The sequence below is a fragment of the Barbus barbus genome (genome assembly GCF_936440315.1).
Source record: "Barbus barbus genome assembly, chromosome: 17".
NCBI classification, from domain to species: domain Eukaryota; kingdom Metazoa; phylum Chordata; class Actinopteri; order Cypriniformes; family Cyprinidae; genus Barbus; species Barbus barbus.
The window spans coordinates 19,249,943-19,263,701 of record NC_136745.1 but is presented as its reverse complement, the minus strand read 5'-3'; positions in this window follow the sequence as shown (position 1 = coordinate 19,263,701).

The window sequence follows — 13,759 nt, the reverse complement described above, 5'->3', positions numbered from 1 at the left end:
ATGTGTGCATGATGATGGTGTGTTGGATCCAGCAGCCGGAGGGATAGTTTAGTAAACCTTCTGAAGTGTATGATTGTGCGTCTCAGGAGAAGCTGTAGTTTCTGGAAAATACATGTTGTTTACTTTAAGTGCTTAAAGTTAGACAAAAGCTGCACTTACACAAGTACCATGAATCAGTGTTGTTGTAAATTAAAACTATATAAAACAAATTGTGTTAACTGAAATAAAATAAAGAAGAAATATTAGTTGAAAAACTTAAACACAAATGAGAAATGTTGCCTTTGAACTGAAATAAAATAAATAGGCTCATAAAAAATCAATAAAAATAAAAAAGCTGCAATAAAATAAAATGCAAATGTTAGCTGAAAAATAAGTGTAAATAATGAAAATAAGAAATGTTGCCCTGCATGGCGACTAACTGAAATTAAATAAATACACTAATAAAGTAAAACTGAATTTTTTATTTTATTTTTATATGAAATCTGAAAATAAAAAGTTAATTAAAAATATTTGTATAGATAAAAAAAAATCTATGGTATTGTATGAATAATACTAAAATAACACTGATATGAATATTTACATTTACATTTAGTCATTTAGCAGACGTTTTTATCCAAAGCAACTTACAAACGATGACAAGAAGCAATCAAAACCAACAAAAGAGGAATAATATGCAAGTGCTATGACAAGTCTCAGTGAATTGAATATGATTATACCAATGTATAAACAATGTTTTTTAGTGTTCAGTGTTTTCATTTCTTTCTGTTAATTACAACTGTCAATACACTAAAATAATTGCATGATTTTTGATCATTATTTTGTAAATGAAATGAAACATTTATATTGTTAGTTATATTATAATGTTAGTAATATTATCACTTAATGATAATATTAAATGTTTATTTTGTTTACTTTTAAATGTTTTGTTGTTGTTTTTTTCTTCACTTGGGCCACAGTTTGAGAAGCCTTGTTTTAGCAAACTCATAAGTTCTTGCAGCGTTCTGATATGTAAAGTCTACTTTTTGCCATCCAGTCAATTCCCGAATCACATTTATTTAGCAATCAATATCCAATTTTATTTTTTTTTAAATGCAGCCATAAAATGGATTACAGTCAGCAATTCACAATGACTTTGACACCAGGTTTTTATAACCTATCATGAGACTGAACATGCAAAATACCGAATAAATGGCCTCTCATTGATATCATTCATTACTTTGATAAAAGCACTTAGTAATTATCAATTTTGTTTAAGCACATCACAGAGGCGAGCAAGACACAGTGATGGAAGACAAGTCATTCTGATGTGTGTCACCAAGTCATTAAGCTGCCTTTGAGGGAAGCCTGCAATCTGATTCATCACTGCAATAATGAGCCAGAGATGAACTCATCAATTTATTTTTCCCTAATATTACCCGTAGACGATGAGCCCTGTCTCTCTTTTTATTTCCTTGGCTCTTCTGTCTCTTCTCCATTGTGTGTATTCTCTGTCTTTCTGCTGCATTATGTGTGAAGAAAGTACTAAAGCAGACATATGTTCAGCCAGTGAGGAATGGGGCTTTAGCATATTTTTAAGGGGGCTCAGACTGGAGAGTCTCTGCTCCAGTGCCTTGCTGTCTATCTGCCTCCTGCTCGCCTCGTCTTCCTTGTCAAGTACACTCTTCACAACATTGACATGCCTCCTGTCACTGCTCTCTTACTTCCAGGAAGCTTCTTGCCTGCCCTTTGTCATTCACCAAGAAAAAAACAGCATATACCGGCACAGCAGAACTGACTTTTGTAAATTAAAGCACAAGCATACTGTAAGCATTGATCTGGGAAAGATTATAGCACGTATCTCTGTGTACTGTATTTAAAGTAATTGTTTGAAATAAGCGGTTTTAAATAGCTTTTGTTTGATTATAGGAACCCAAGGTCATGAGCAGAATAACCATTATTGAGATGAACTAGTGGCTGTCTGAAGAAACACTCCACAGTCTCTTTCCTGTCCTCACAGCTGGGTTCTAAGAATTTGAAAGACATTTTTGTGTCATTCAAAGAATTCAAATAAAACCCAGCAGGAGCAGGGGTATAGACCAAACAAAACCTTCCAGAGAATGAGAACAGAGATGTGACCTCTCATAATGTCTCTGTCCAACAACAGGGGAGTAATACACAGTTTCAGCCGTGGCCTTCTTCAGTGAATCAAATGAGATCCCATTTGGTGTTTTAAGTAGCCTTTTTACACACATTTTAGCCTTTTATTGTATTATAAGGTTAGCTTAGGTTAAATAATATAATAGTAAGAATAATAATTATTTTTATTATTATTATTATTGTTGTTTTTGCTGCTAATGCTGTTGTTGCTATTATTATGCTCTTATTGTAGCCTATAGCTTAGGTTAAACAACAACAATTATTATTATTATTATTATTATTATTATAGTTTCATATGAGTTGAGTGACCAAAATATTGTAAAAAAAAAAACAAAACAAAACAAAAATTCAGTTGGGTTATTCAAATAAAAAGAGGGGGGGGGGGGGCAGAACACAAGACACTTTTCTTTGTTTTTTTCTTGAATTCTATGGTCATTCACTGTCCAGATTTAAGACCCAAAGATTATTTTCTGAAGCAATTGAATGCATTTCCCCCCTGGCGCTTTATGATAACCCATATTGACCATAACTACAGATTAATGATTCATGAATAGGGGATGTAATGGAGTAGCTGCTTCTCTAGTTGTAATTGAGTGGAGCCATTCTGGCGAGCCAGGGCATTTAATGTGGCCCGCTGATCAAAGCCAAGGCTCGCCTCTGATTGGCATGCGACGCATCAGAGGAAGTGATGGCGAGGCACGACATCAAGGTGCTGCCTGGGCGCTATTAGCATATCTTTGAAAGGAAGAAGAGAGATGTCCCGTTTTAGGAGCGTCGCTCGTGCTTGTCGTCTCCCTCGAATCCCACTCCGTCCCCTACCAGGTGGAAAACTCCCACAGACTTTCCCTTTTGATAACAATGCTGATTATAAGAAAAGAAAAGGAATGCAAAAGCCAACACAGCCTAGTATTAGTCCTTTACACACATACTACTTCCCACAGCGAACTCAGGGAGCGTGTCTTTAATTAACAGACTCGCTTTAGATCATCCCTGTCATCCTGTCTAAAGCGAAGAAGGTTCAAGAGCGCAGTGGAGTACGGCTTAATTAAACCACAGTGTACAGGAAAGTCAGGCTATCGCACGGCTGCAGTGCAGCAAGGAGACGTGGTAAAAGTCACATCAATTCTGCATGGAGACACAGCAGGTCAAGACAGACATGGAATCTCTGAATTTTAGTATCTAGCATGTAGCAACACCTCTGAGAGACACCACCGCATTATTCAACCTGATGCCAACCGATGCAATCCAGGCTGAGACTGAGACGCCTCTTATCTCGCTGTGCTTTTTCTGGCTTCTTACTAGTGGGCTTACGAATATAATGTAGATGGAAAACTTGCTTTTTTTTCTGTGTGTTCAACTAAATATAAACATCATGGAAAATATTCTTCGTCTGATTCTGTTCATCTTGCAGTCTGACGAAAGGAACGCACAGACGCTGAGAGATATATAGATAGAATAAGAGATAGCGGGAATGCAAGAGAGACTCTTTTCATCTCTCTTGGAGCATGTGACTATGTGGTGGGTGCGTTCCCCACCCTCACTCCCCCCCCACACTCTGCTGTGCATGCTGGGAAGGAGGTAATGTTGACAATTCCCCCCTCTTGCCTTGTCAGCCAACAATCCCATGTCACACTTCACCAGCACCTCCATTCTCTGACACTGCTGTCAAGAAATGACATTTAATTTTCACACCTCTACTTATAGCCTTTCTTCATGAATTTTTTGCCTCTTTTTCCTTTCCGAGTACAGCAGCAACCCAGGGCCCAACCCAGGGCTTTCATACAGATATCGATACCTTTGAAAATCCGGAAGGTCTTTACTAAGTTTAGTCCTCCCACTCTCACCCTTTAGTTTCTGTTACTTTCGCGATGGCTAGCCGAACAGAGATCACTGGAAAGCACTAAGGTCACATGTACCTCCAAGCGCTTGCATGTGGTCAGTGACTCACATCGATTGGCATATGTGGTAATTGCTTTAGCCCTGGGAATTTTTGTAAATGAAGACTTAGCATGCATGCTGGAGGACTATCAGCATTAAACAGAGTACAGTTTCTAGCTTGTTAAAGATGGACAGCTTGAGACACAGCCTCCAATGGGGCGCCATTGAATTTTTTTTTTTTTTTTTTTGGCCTGATCTGATTTAATATGCCCACTTTGTCCCTCACTCCATTACGTTGAGCGGCAGTTCTCCGGTTTCCATTTATCCACACCCCTAACAGTTGTGCGGATCAATAATCATACCTTTATCGGCTAAATTGAAGGTTGCTATTAGGCATTTTTCCAGCTAAACGGTCACGTGGCTAGCGGTCAGCCTTCCATTCTGGCTCTGCGACCTGGCTCTGGGGTTTCTTGCCAGTTGTAGAATCACTTTGACTTTCTAAATTAGGTTGAAGCGTCCCAATTTCATTATCAAGAGGCCCAGAATTTGAGATTATAAGTGATTATGTTCAGCCGTTCTCGTTTGGAAAATCTTTTTAATCCTAGTCTCCATGGCTGCCTCTGACAGGGCACAGACACGGCCGGCTGGTCAGCGGCCATCAAAAGGCAAAAAAAGAGAGAGCATACAGAAGCAGGAGGAGCCCTGGCCTTGGATTGCAGGGAAAGTGGCCAGTTGGCCGTCCAACAAGAGGTGCGTCGTCTGATCAGGCAGAGGGAGCCGCCGCTTGGCCAGAGATCACAGCGGTCAGTTGGGACATGGCTGGATCCATTTTGTGCTCTGGGAGCTCTCGAGGGCAGAGTGCATCAAGCTGCTGTTGACCTTAGCAGTGTCGGTACCGTCTATCAGGGTGTCATACGCACCAGCCAGTGCTCCACCAATCCTAAGGACTCCACACTTGGACACTATGAGACTGAAATTGTCTGTTTTCATTTCTGTTGTATTTTTAGCCTACAGTAAGTTTGCAGTGCACTGCATGTGTAATGTCATGTTTTGAATGAGTAATGGGGGCATGTTGTCACATTGATACATGGAGCCTGCCATTAAACAGTCTACTATAGGATTTGAAACTGAATTTGAATTGTAAACCAATGTCATTTACAAAACCATTACGCTGTTGATTTGTCCACTCAATATTCTACATTTCAAACATTTATTAAGATCATCCTTAAAAGCGTAGCACAGTGCATGTTTTCACCGTGTGTGGGGGTAAGATGTCACAATTGAGCCTGCCATTGAAATATAGCCTATTAAATTGTAAAACAATTCATTAAACAACAAAAATAAAAGATATTTTATATCAACATCAAACCGCTATTTTATTCAGAAAATATTGTGACAACTTACTCTGACCTAAGATTTATTAAAAATAAATCTATAGATTATTTACATAATTTCATAGTGTTGTCACACTATGACAGATTGACATAAAATAACCTAATTATAAGGCTTTTCAGTTCAATTTAAATAGTTTGTCCACCAAATATTGTGAGGCATAAGGATGCTTTTTTTTTTTTTTTTTTAAGTAATTCATACAAATGTATCACAAGACACAGGTCACTCTATGTGAGCCTGCCATGTAAAAATATAGTGCTAAATTTAAATTGTAACACAGTTCCTTAACAATAAAGTAAAAGATTTTTGGTAATATCCGTTTTATCCTACAAATATTGTGAAAAACTTTCCCATAGATATGTAGCATGGGGCATGTTGTTTAAAATGTAGTGCAGGACATGTCATCACCCTGTGTCGGCAAGTTGTCACAATGGAGCCTGCCATTTAATATTAAAAAATAATATTGTTAATATTAAAAATCATAAACTGTTGCCACAACTTGCCCTAATCTAACATTTATGAAAGAGAGCCATAATATATATATATATATATATATATATATATATATATATATATATATATAAATATATTCTTAAAGATGTGGCATGCTGTCACACTACTGTATGGGAAGTATGTTGTCACAGTTAGCCATTTAACAGTCTATACAATTTAAAGCAAAATGTAACAAGTAAAACAGCAAAACTGAAAACTATTCGTTCGTCCAGAGAACACATTCCTACTTCATTCCTATTTCAATTAACACCTAAGTATTATATGATCATATATTATCATACCTTATATCCTTGTCTGAATGTCTGAAAATTCAGACAACAATTCCTGCTCTCCACTATAGATATAAAGCTATATGTTGTATTACATATTATACAACTGTTCATTTGGTCGTCAAAGACTCACATAACAAGCTAGTCCTCTTGTTGCAGCAATTACTAATCATAGGTGTTCTTTGAAGAAAATGATCAGTAAACTCCCAAGCTAATGCATCTGTTCATGTACAGTTATTATCTTGGCTTGTTTCAAAAAGCTCTGTAATTGTAATGAGTTCATTAAGACATCATTAATAAACAATTAAGATCTTTTTGGGCAGTTCAGTCCCTAATAATAATAAATATATCAGTGACTTTGCTCATAATCAAAAGGCTTCACCTGGAATAAAGTCATCTAATCAGCTAGATTCATTCTTTAAGGAATGGCAGGATTCTTTTGTGTGTTTTTGTAGTTAATGAAGAACACGTCGCGCAGATTCTATATACATTTTGAAATTGACGGCCGCATATAGATCACCCACAGACTTTGTGCTCATTAAATGCTGCCTGATAGGTCAAATTCACTTGGAAACCCCTTTCCACAAAATGAGTCCCTTTCATTCCCTCTGTGACTCTTTTCTACTGCAGTCTTTTAGCCGTGGGACAGAAATAACGATGGTCTCTCTGATCAAAATCAATTTAGTATTTATTCCTTCCTCTGCTGTTTTCTCATATGGAGGAGTTCAAGGTGAAGACTCATTCTGATCTCTTGAATGATTTAGAGAGGCTGGCATAAAGATGAGTGGAGATTATGGACACCTGCAGTCTGTTTCATTGGTGTATGTGTTTAAAGCAATTGTTCTTTACAATGGTTTGAAGTGTTCTCTGTATCTCACAGTCCAACTCTTCAGTCAGTATTACATTCAGAAGACACTTAAATACAAATTAATGAGCTGAAAGATGAATGACTCATGAGTCTCATGCAACTAGTGTGTAGACTGTATAGATCCCATATTTTAAAAGCCATATATATATTGTACTGGTATCGCTACAGGAACGCCCTTTCACAATGTTGTATCACTCCGCTTGTAGCCGGGGCTATCAACGTTTTGTCGATCTAGTGTCATGGCGGACTCCCAAATCCACTATAATTTAAAAATAATACTGTTTTGTGTCACGGAATGCAGTTTAAAAGACTTTTAGGCGAGAATGTGCTTGCTTGGACTTAAAGAATGCAGTTTGTTAATAAAGATAAGGTATATTTGAAAATTTGTTTCAACGTTTTCGGAGACAGGATCTCCAGCGGTTCAGCGGCAGTTCAGCGCTCATTACAACCGCAGAGAGCGCCTCACCGCGGCCAGATCTTCTGGAATTTACCGCTGGCTCTAATGTCCCTATACTGGTTAAACACGAGATATAATTTGTGTTGGGTAAATCTAACAGCCAGTCTTATTATTTGTTCCAGAGCAAATAGTTTTGGCAAAAGTTTATCATGTTTATGTATATTCAATGCTGTATATCGCGATGCTTACAGTTGACTGAATTGCCAAGCAACTTTTATGATGGCTGTTGTTGTTGTTTATTAAATATGATTATTCAATTATTAGTATTTTATTTAAATAATAATAGTATTCAATAGTGTTTAGTACTGAGACATGGTGCGTGTGTTCGTGATTGTGATTTTAGTTACATTGTTCCGCCTTTAGATGGCGACAACAGACTGTTTTTATGAGTCAGCACTGCAGTTAAGACTTTTACTTTGGAAAATAAACGCTTTTCTAAACGGAAGTTATTTTTACTTTCAACAACAGCTTGACGCAACTAACAAATGCACTGAGGAGCGCTGTCATCAGAAATCAATGAAAGGATATTGAGGTTAAGACAAAGATAACGCTTTCCTCAGTGGGCAATTAAACTTAATTGTAAGTAACGTTAGGAGAATGAGATGCCTGTATCAGATGTAGGTAATCACAGTCGCTCAGTCCATCTCGCTCTCTCATAATGCTTTTACATAATACAACAAGCTTTTACTACAGTAATACAATAAGTTTTCAATGAAGCAACTCAAAGTTCCTTCGTTACTAGTTTTTTATAAAGTGACGTTTTGGAATTAGTAACGGAGGCTTGGGCAGAGCTGTTAAACTGTTAACTTTAGATTTAAATCCGTGGCGGAAGAAAGTAGTTCTGCATAAAAGAGGGCTCCATTGTTGTTTCTAAATTATTTACACACTCGTTATTGTTATTATTATTATTATTTACGTGCCGTTGAACTGTTGTTTAAATGCAATATCACACTCGTGTGAGATATGGCTGTATATCGCCACGGCTGTGATTACCTACGGCCGAATCACAGCCATGGCGATGCAGCCATATCTCACTTCCACTCATGTGATTTTGCTCATATAGACACACACACACATATATATATATATATATATATATATATATATATATATATATATATATATATATATATATATATATACAGTGTTGGGAGTAATGCGTTACAAAAGTAATGCATTACAGTAACGTATTACTTTTTGCTGTAAAACAGTAGTGTAAGGCATTACTAATCAATTTTCAGTAATATTTTACTCGGTACATGTTCAGTAACGCTTGCATTACAATTAACACACTTTTAGCCCCCAATTTTATTTTTTTTTTTATTTAATTTAAAGTCAGGCTCTGACTTTATGTCCCTAGGGCCGGGCTTCGGGCCAATATTCACGTCATAGTTCAGACGCGGGCCGGTCCTCGGGCCTATTTTAGGCTTCTCCTTATCTTTATATTTTAGACATCCATCAGTTATTGATGAAAAAAAATTGCCGCGCTGGTGGAAACAACACGAGTCCGACGGTGTTTAGTGTCCCGCAGCAGCAGTGAGCCGTCAGCACAGCTGAAGAGTTCTGCTTCAAATACACACAATAAAGCAAAAGCCTCAGCAAAAGTAATTACCATGAATGTGTCCGGGGGAAATAGTAAGGATTCACCATCTCCTCATTAGACGCTCCTTTAGAGAGAAGTGCAGCTTCAAGGATAACGATTATATTAAATATTTTTTGTTTTCGTTTTTATTTATTTCGTTAAATAGTAATTTAAAGCTTTCTATAGATATTGATATTGTGAGTGCACACAAATAAAAGTAGACCCTTTACAGTTACGAATGATGTATTACTCTTACCTTTACGAGCAAAAATTATGGCGTAAATTGTTTCCATTGAAAAAAAATGTTTTATTGATTGCGCTGGTGCCTCCATGTCCTGTGCTTTAGCTTCCACTCTCCGCACAAACTAACGTTTAAACATTGTTATATGCTTGAACTGTTTTAGTATATCTATAGATTTTATTTTAGGCAAGTCATGATGATTTGAGAAGGCTAAATTGATCAAACATAAGCTATGATCAGCCTGCCGGTCTGCCGCTGGCCGCTTGGTCGTTACTTTAAGAAAGAAAAAACTTATTTAATGAACAAAAAATGCTCCAAACTTTTTTTTTCTAAATTAACTTAATAAAAAGCCAGAACGAAATATAAACACTTTGCCATTAGGGCAGGGCTCTAGTACATTTTGTCATTTTAGAATGTTAAGTTCTACTTCTGTAGATATTTTGGTGAAAGTAACTCAAATGTAATACAGGAGTCATGTAACGGATTACAATTCTGAGACAGTAATATTGTAAAGTAAGGAATTACTTTTAAATAACAGTAACAAGTAATCTGTAATGTATTACAGTTTGGAAGTAATTTGCACAACACTATATATATATATATATATATATATTAGTGGTGTCAAAATTAGGAGAATATTTTTTTCAGATTAAGGCATTATAAAAATTAACGCAGGGGCGGGGCTACAGTTGGCCACCCCATTCACAACTGCTGGCTCGGTCTCTTTTTTCTTGAAAAGGATTGCGTTTATTTAGATGCAGAACGTCAGAAAGTCTTTACAAACTGGAGAGGTTTCAGGCGCGAGTCAAACAAGCGCAGAAAAGATACTGTGCTCATAGCGTGCACTCTTCAAATACACGCACAAAAGTGCCTGGCGCGCGCTGTAGCCTGTATCATTTCATATCAAACAGCAAAAGAAAGTACGTGCATGCAATGTCGTAGTTATGGCGTCACTTAAGGCATGAAGTTACCAAAAAAGCGATTAAAACTGCCTTAAATCTGTGTGCATGCATGCAATATGTTATCATATATGCGAAACATTTAAGAACATGTCTCTGAAACGGTTTTAAAAACTGTCCTGAGGCACCCCAGCACTGTCTCCCTCATCTAAAACACCCGATTCAACTCGTCCGCTCATTAGTAGAGACTTTAAGACCTGCAGTGGGTCAGAAAAGGTAAAGAGAGTCGTGAGAAAATAAGATGTGTGAGATCCGCGTCACGTTCAGCAGCAGCAGCTTTTAAAGCAATAGCAGGCAAATAAGATAATAACCAGCTGCTGTGATGTCTGTTCATCAAGAATAAATGAAAAAAGAGGAAATCAATAACTTTTATAGCTTTAAGGGGTTCATCTATATTTAATTTAGTGTTTGGTTAGCCTACTATTCACTTTCTGTATATTTCTGCTGAAGGGCACAGATAGCTAAATGTGTCATTTTTTATAATAGGTCCATGTGAAGATTGTTTTAAGATCACTTAAATTAAAAGTAAATCGAATAAATGTTCAAATTGATAGCTCTCAATTATACTGTAATGCTGAATGGTTACAGTCAATGGCTAAATATTAAGGGGAAAAAACTATTTTATAGAGACATCAGTAGTATTGATATCAGTGATGCTGACCTTCAATCATAAAAAATATTAAAAATATACTGTCTTTATGTTGTTTGTACATTTGAAGATTGAATGTGAAATTATTGCAATATAAAAGTATATTTAAAAACTTTAATGTTAGGTGGGATTAATCGCGATTAATTTTAGAAAAAAATGTGCGATTAATTAGTAAAAAAAATGTAATCGATTGACAGCACTGATATATATATATATATATATATATATATACGAAGAGTTCATTATGCATTCCAAATAATCTCAATCCAACTGCAGTTGGGTTATTTTGACAAGGTAACTTTAATAAACAGCAGTAACTAACACAATAAAACACAATAAAAACATGATAACATAACAGTGGTGTGAAAAAGTGTTGGCCCCATTCCTGATTTTTTATTTTATTGCATGTTTGTCACAGTTTAATGTTTCAGATCATCAAACTAATTTAAATATTAATCAAAGATAACACAAGTAAACACAACATGCAGTTTTTTTTTTTAACACTGTTAAAACATAACTGTGGTTCATCACACCTGAGTTCAGTTTCTCTAGCCACACCCAGGCCTGATTACTGCCACACCTGTTCGCAATCAAGAAATTATTTAAATAGGACCTGCCTGACAAAGTGAAGAAAACCAAAACATCCTCAAAAGCTACACATCATGTTGAGATCCAAAGAAATTCGGGAACAAATGAGAAAGAAAGTAATTGAGATCTGTCAGTCTGGAAAAGGTTATAAAGCCATTTCTAAAGCTTTGGGACTCCAGCGAACCACAGTGAGAGCCATTATCCACAAATGGCGAAAACATGGAACAGTGGTGAACCTTCCCAGGAGTGGCCGGCCGACCAAAATTACCCCAAGAGCGCAGCGACGACTCATCCAAGAGGTCACAAAAGACCCCACAACAACATCTAAAGAACTGCAGGCCTCACTTGCCTCAGTTAAGGTCAGTGTTTATGACTCCACCATAAGAAGAGACTGGGCAAAAATGGCCTGCTTGGCAGAGTTCCAAGACGAAAACCGCTGCTGAGCAAAAAGAACATAAAGGCTTGGCTCAGTTTTGCCAGAAAACATCTTGATGATCCCCAAGACTTTTGGGAAAATACTCTGTGAACTGACGAGACAAAAGTTGAACATTTTGGAAGGTGTGTGTCCCATTACATCTGGCGTAAAAGTAACACAGCGTTTCAGAAAAAGAGCATCATACCAACAGTAAAATATGGTGGTGGTAGTGTGATGGTCTGGGGCTGTTTTGCTGCTTCAGGACCTGGAAGACTTGCTGTGATAAATGGAACCATGAATTCACTTTGATGACTTTGGATTGGCCTAGTCAAAGTCCTGACCTATATCCTATTGAGGTGCTGTGGCATGACCTTTAAAAAGGCGGTTCATGCTCGAAAACCCTCCAATGTGGCTGAATTACAACAATTCTGCCAAGATGAGTGGGCCAAAATTCCTCCACAGCGCTGTAACAGACTCATTGCAAGTTATCGCAAACGCTTGATTGCAGTTGTTGCTGCTAAGGGTGGCCCAACCAGTTATTAGGTTTAGGGGGCAAGCACTTTTTCCACACAGGGCCATGTGGGTTTGGATTTTATTTTCCCTTCATAATAAAAAAACTGCATGTTGTGTTTACTTGTTATCTTTGATTAATATTTAAATTTGTTTGATGATCTGAAACATTAAAGTGTGACAAACATGCAAAAAATTAAAAAATCAGGAAGGGGGCCAAAACTTTTCACACCACTGTATGTATGTATGTATGTATGTGTGTGTGTGTGTGTGTGTGTGTATATATATACATATACAGTCATGGCCAAAAATAGCAGCACCCTTGGTAAATATGATCAAAGAAGGCTGTGAAAATGAATCTGCATTGTTAATCCTGGCCAAATTTGCCCATTGGCCTCTGACCTACATTTCACTGCTGGTTATACTCTGTATAATTGTGTATGTGACAAATAAAAACTCTTGACCATCATGGCCTCCTAATCATCCCCATACACTGATTGGCTTCATTACTCTGTCTCCTCTCCACCAATAAGCTGGTGTGTGGTGGGTGTTCTGGCTCAATATGGCTGCCGTCGCATCATCCAGGTGGATGCTGCACATTGGTGGTGGATGAGGAGATCCCCCCCCCCTTCCATGTAAAGCGCTTTGAGTACCTAGAAAAGTGCAATGTAAATGTAACAAATTATTATTATTATTATTAATCCTTTTCATCTTTCATTAAAAAAATTCACAAAAAATCTAACCTTTCGTTGGATAATAATTTAAAATGGGGGGAAATATCATTATGAAATAAATGTTTTTCTCTAATATACATTGGCCACAATTAACGGCACCTTTGTGTTCAATACTTTTTGAAACCTCCATTTGCCAGTTTAACAGCTCTAAATTTTCTCCTATAATGCCTGATGAGGTTAGAGAACACCTGACAAGAGATCAGAGACCATTCCTTCATCTAGAATCTCTCCAGATCCTTCAGATTCACATCTCCATGATGGTGCTTCTTCTCTTCAGTTCACCTCACTCATTTTCTACAGGGTTCAGGTCAGAGGACTGGAATGGCCATAGCAGAAGCTTAGTTTTGTGCTCAGTGACCCATTTTTTTGTGTTGTTTTTTAGGTTTGTGTTTGGGTTGGATTATTGTACAGTTGTAAGATCCAAACATGGCCCATTATAAGATTTCTAACAGAGTCAGTCTGATTTTTTTTCTGTTGGTATTTGATAGAATCCATGATGCCATGTGTCTAAACAAGATGTCCAGGACCTCCAGCAGAAATATAGGCCCACAACATCAAAAATACAGCA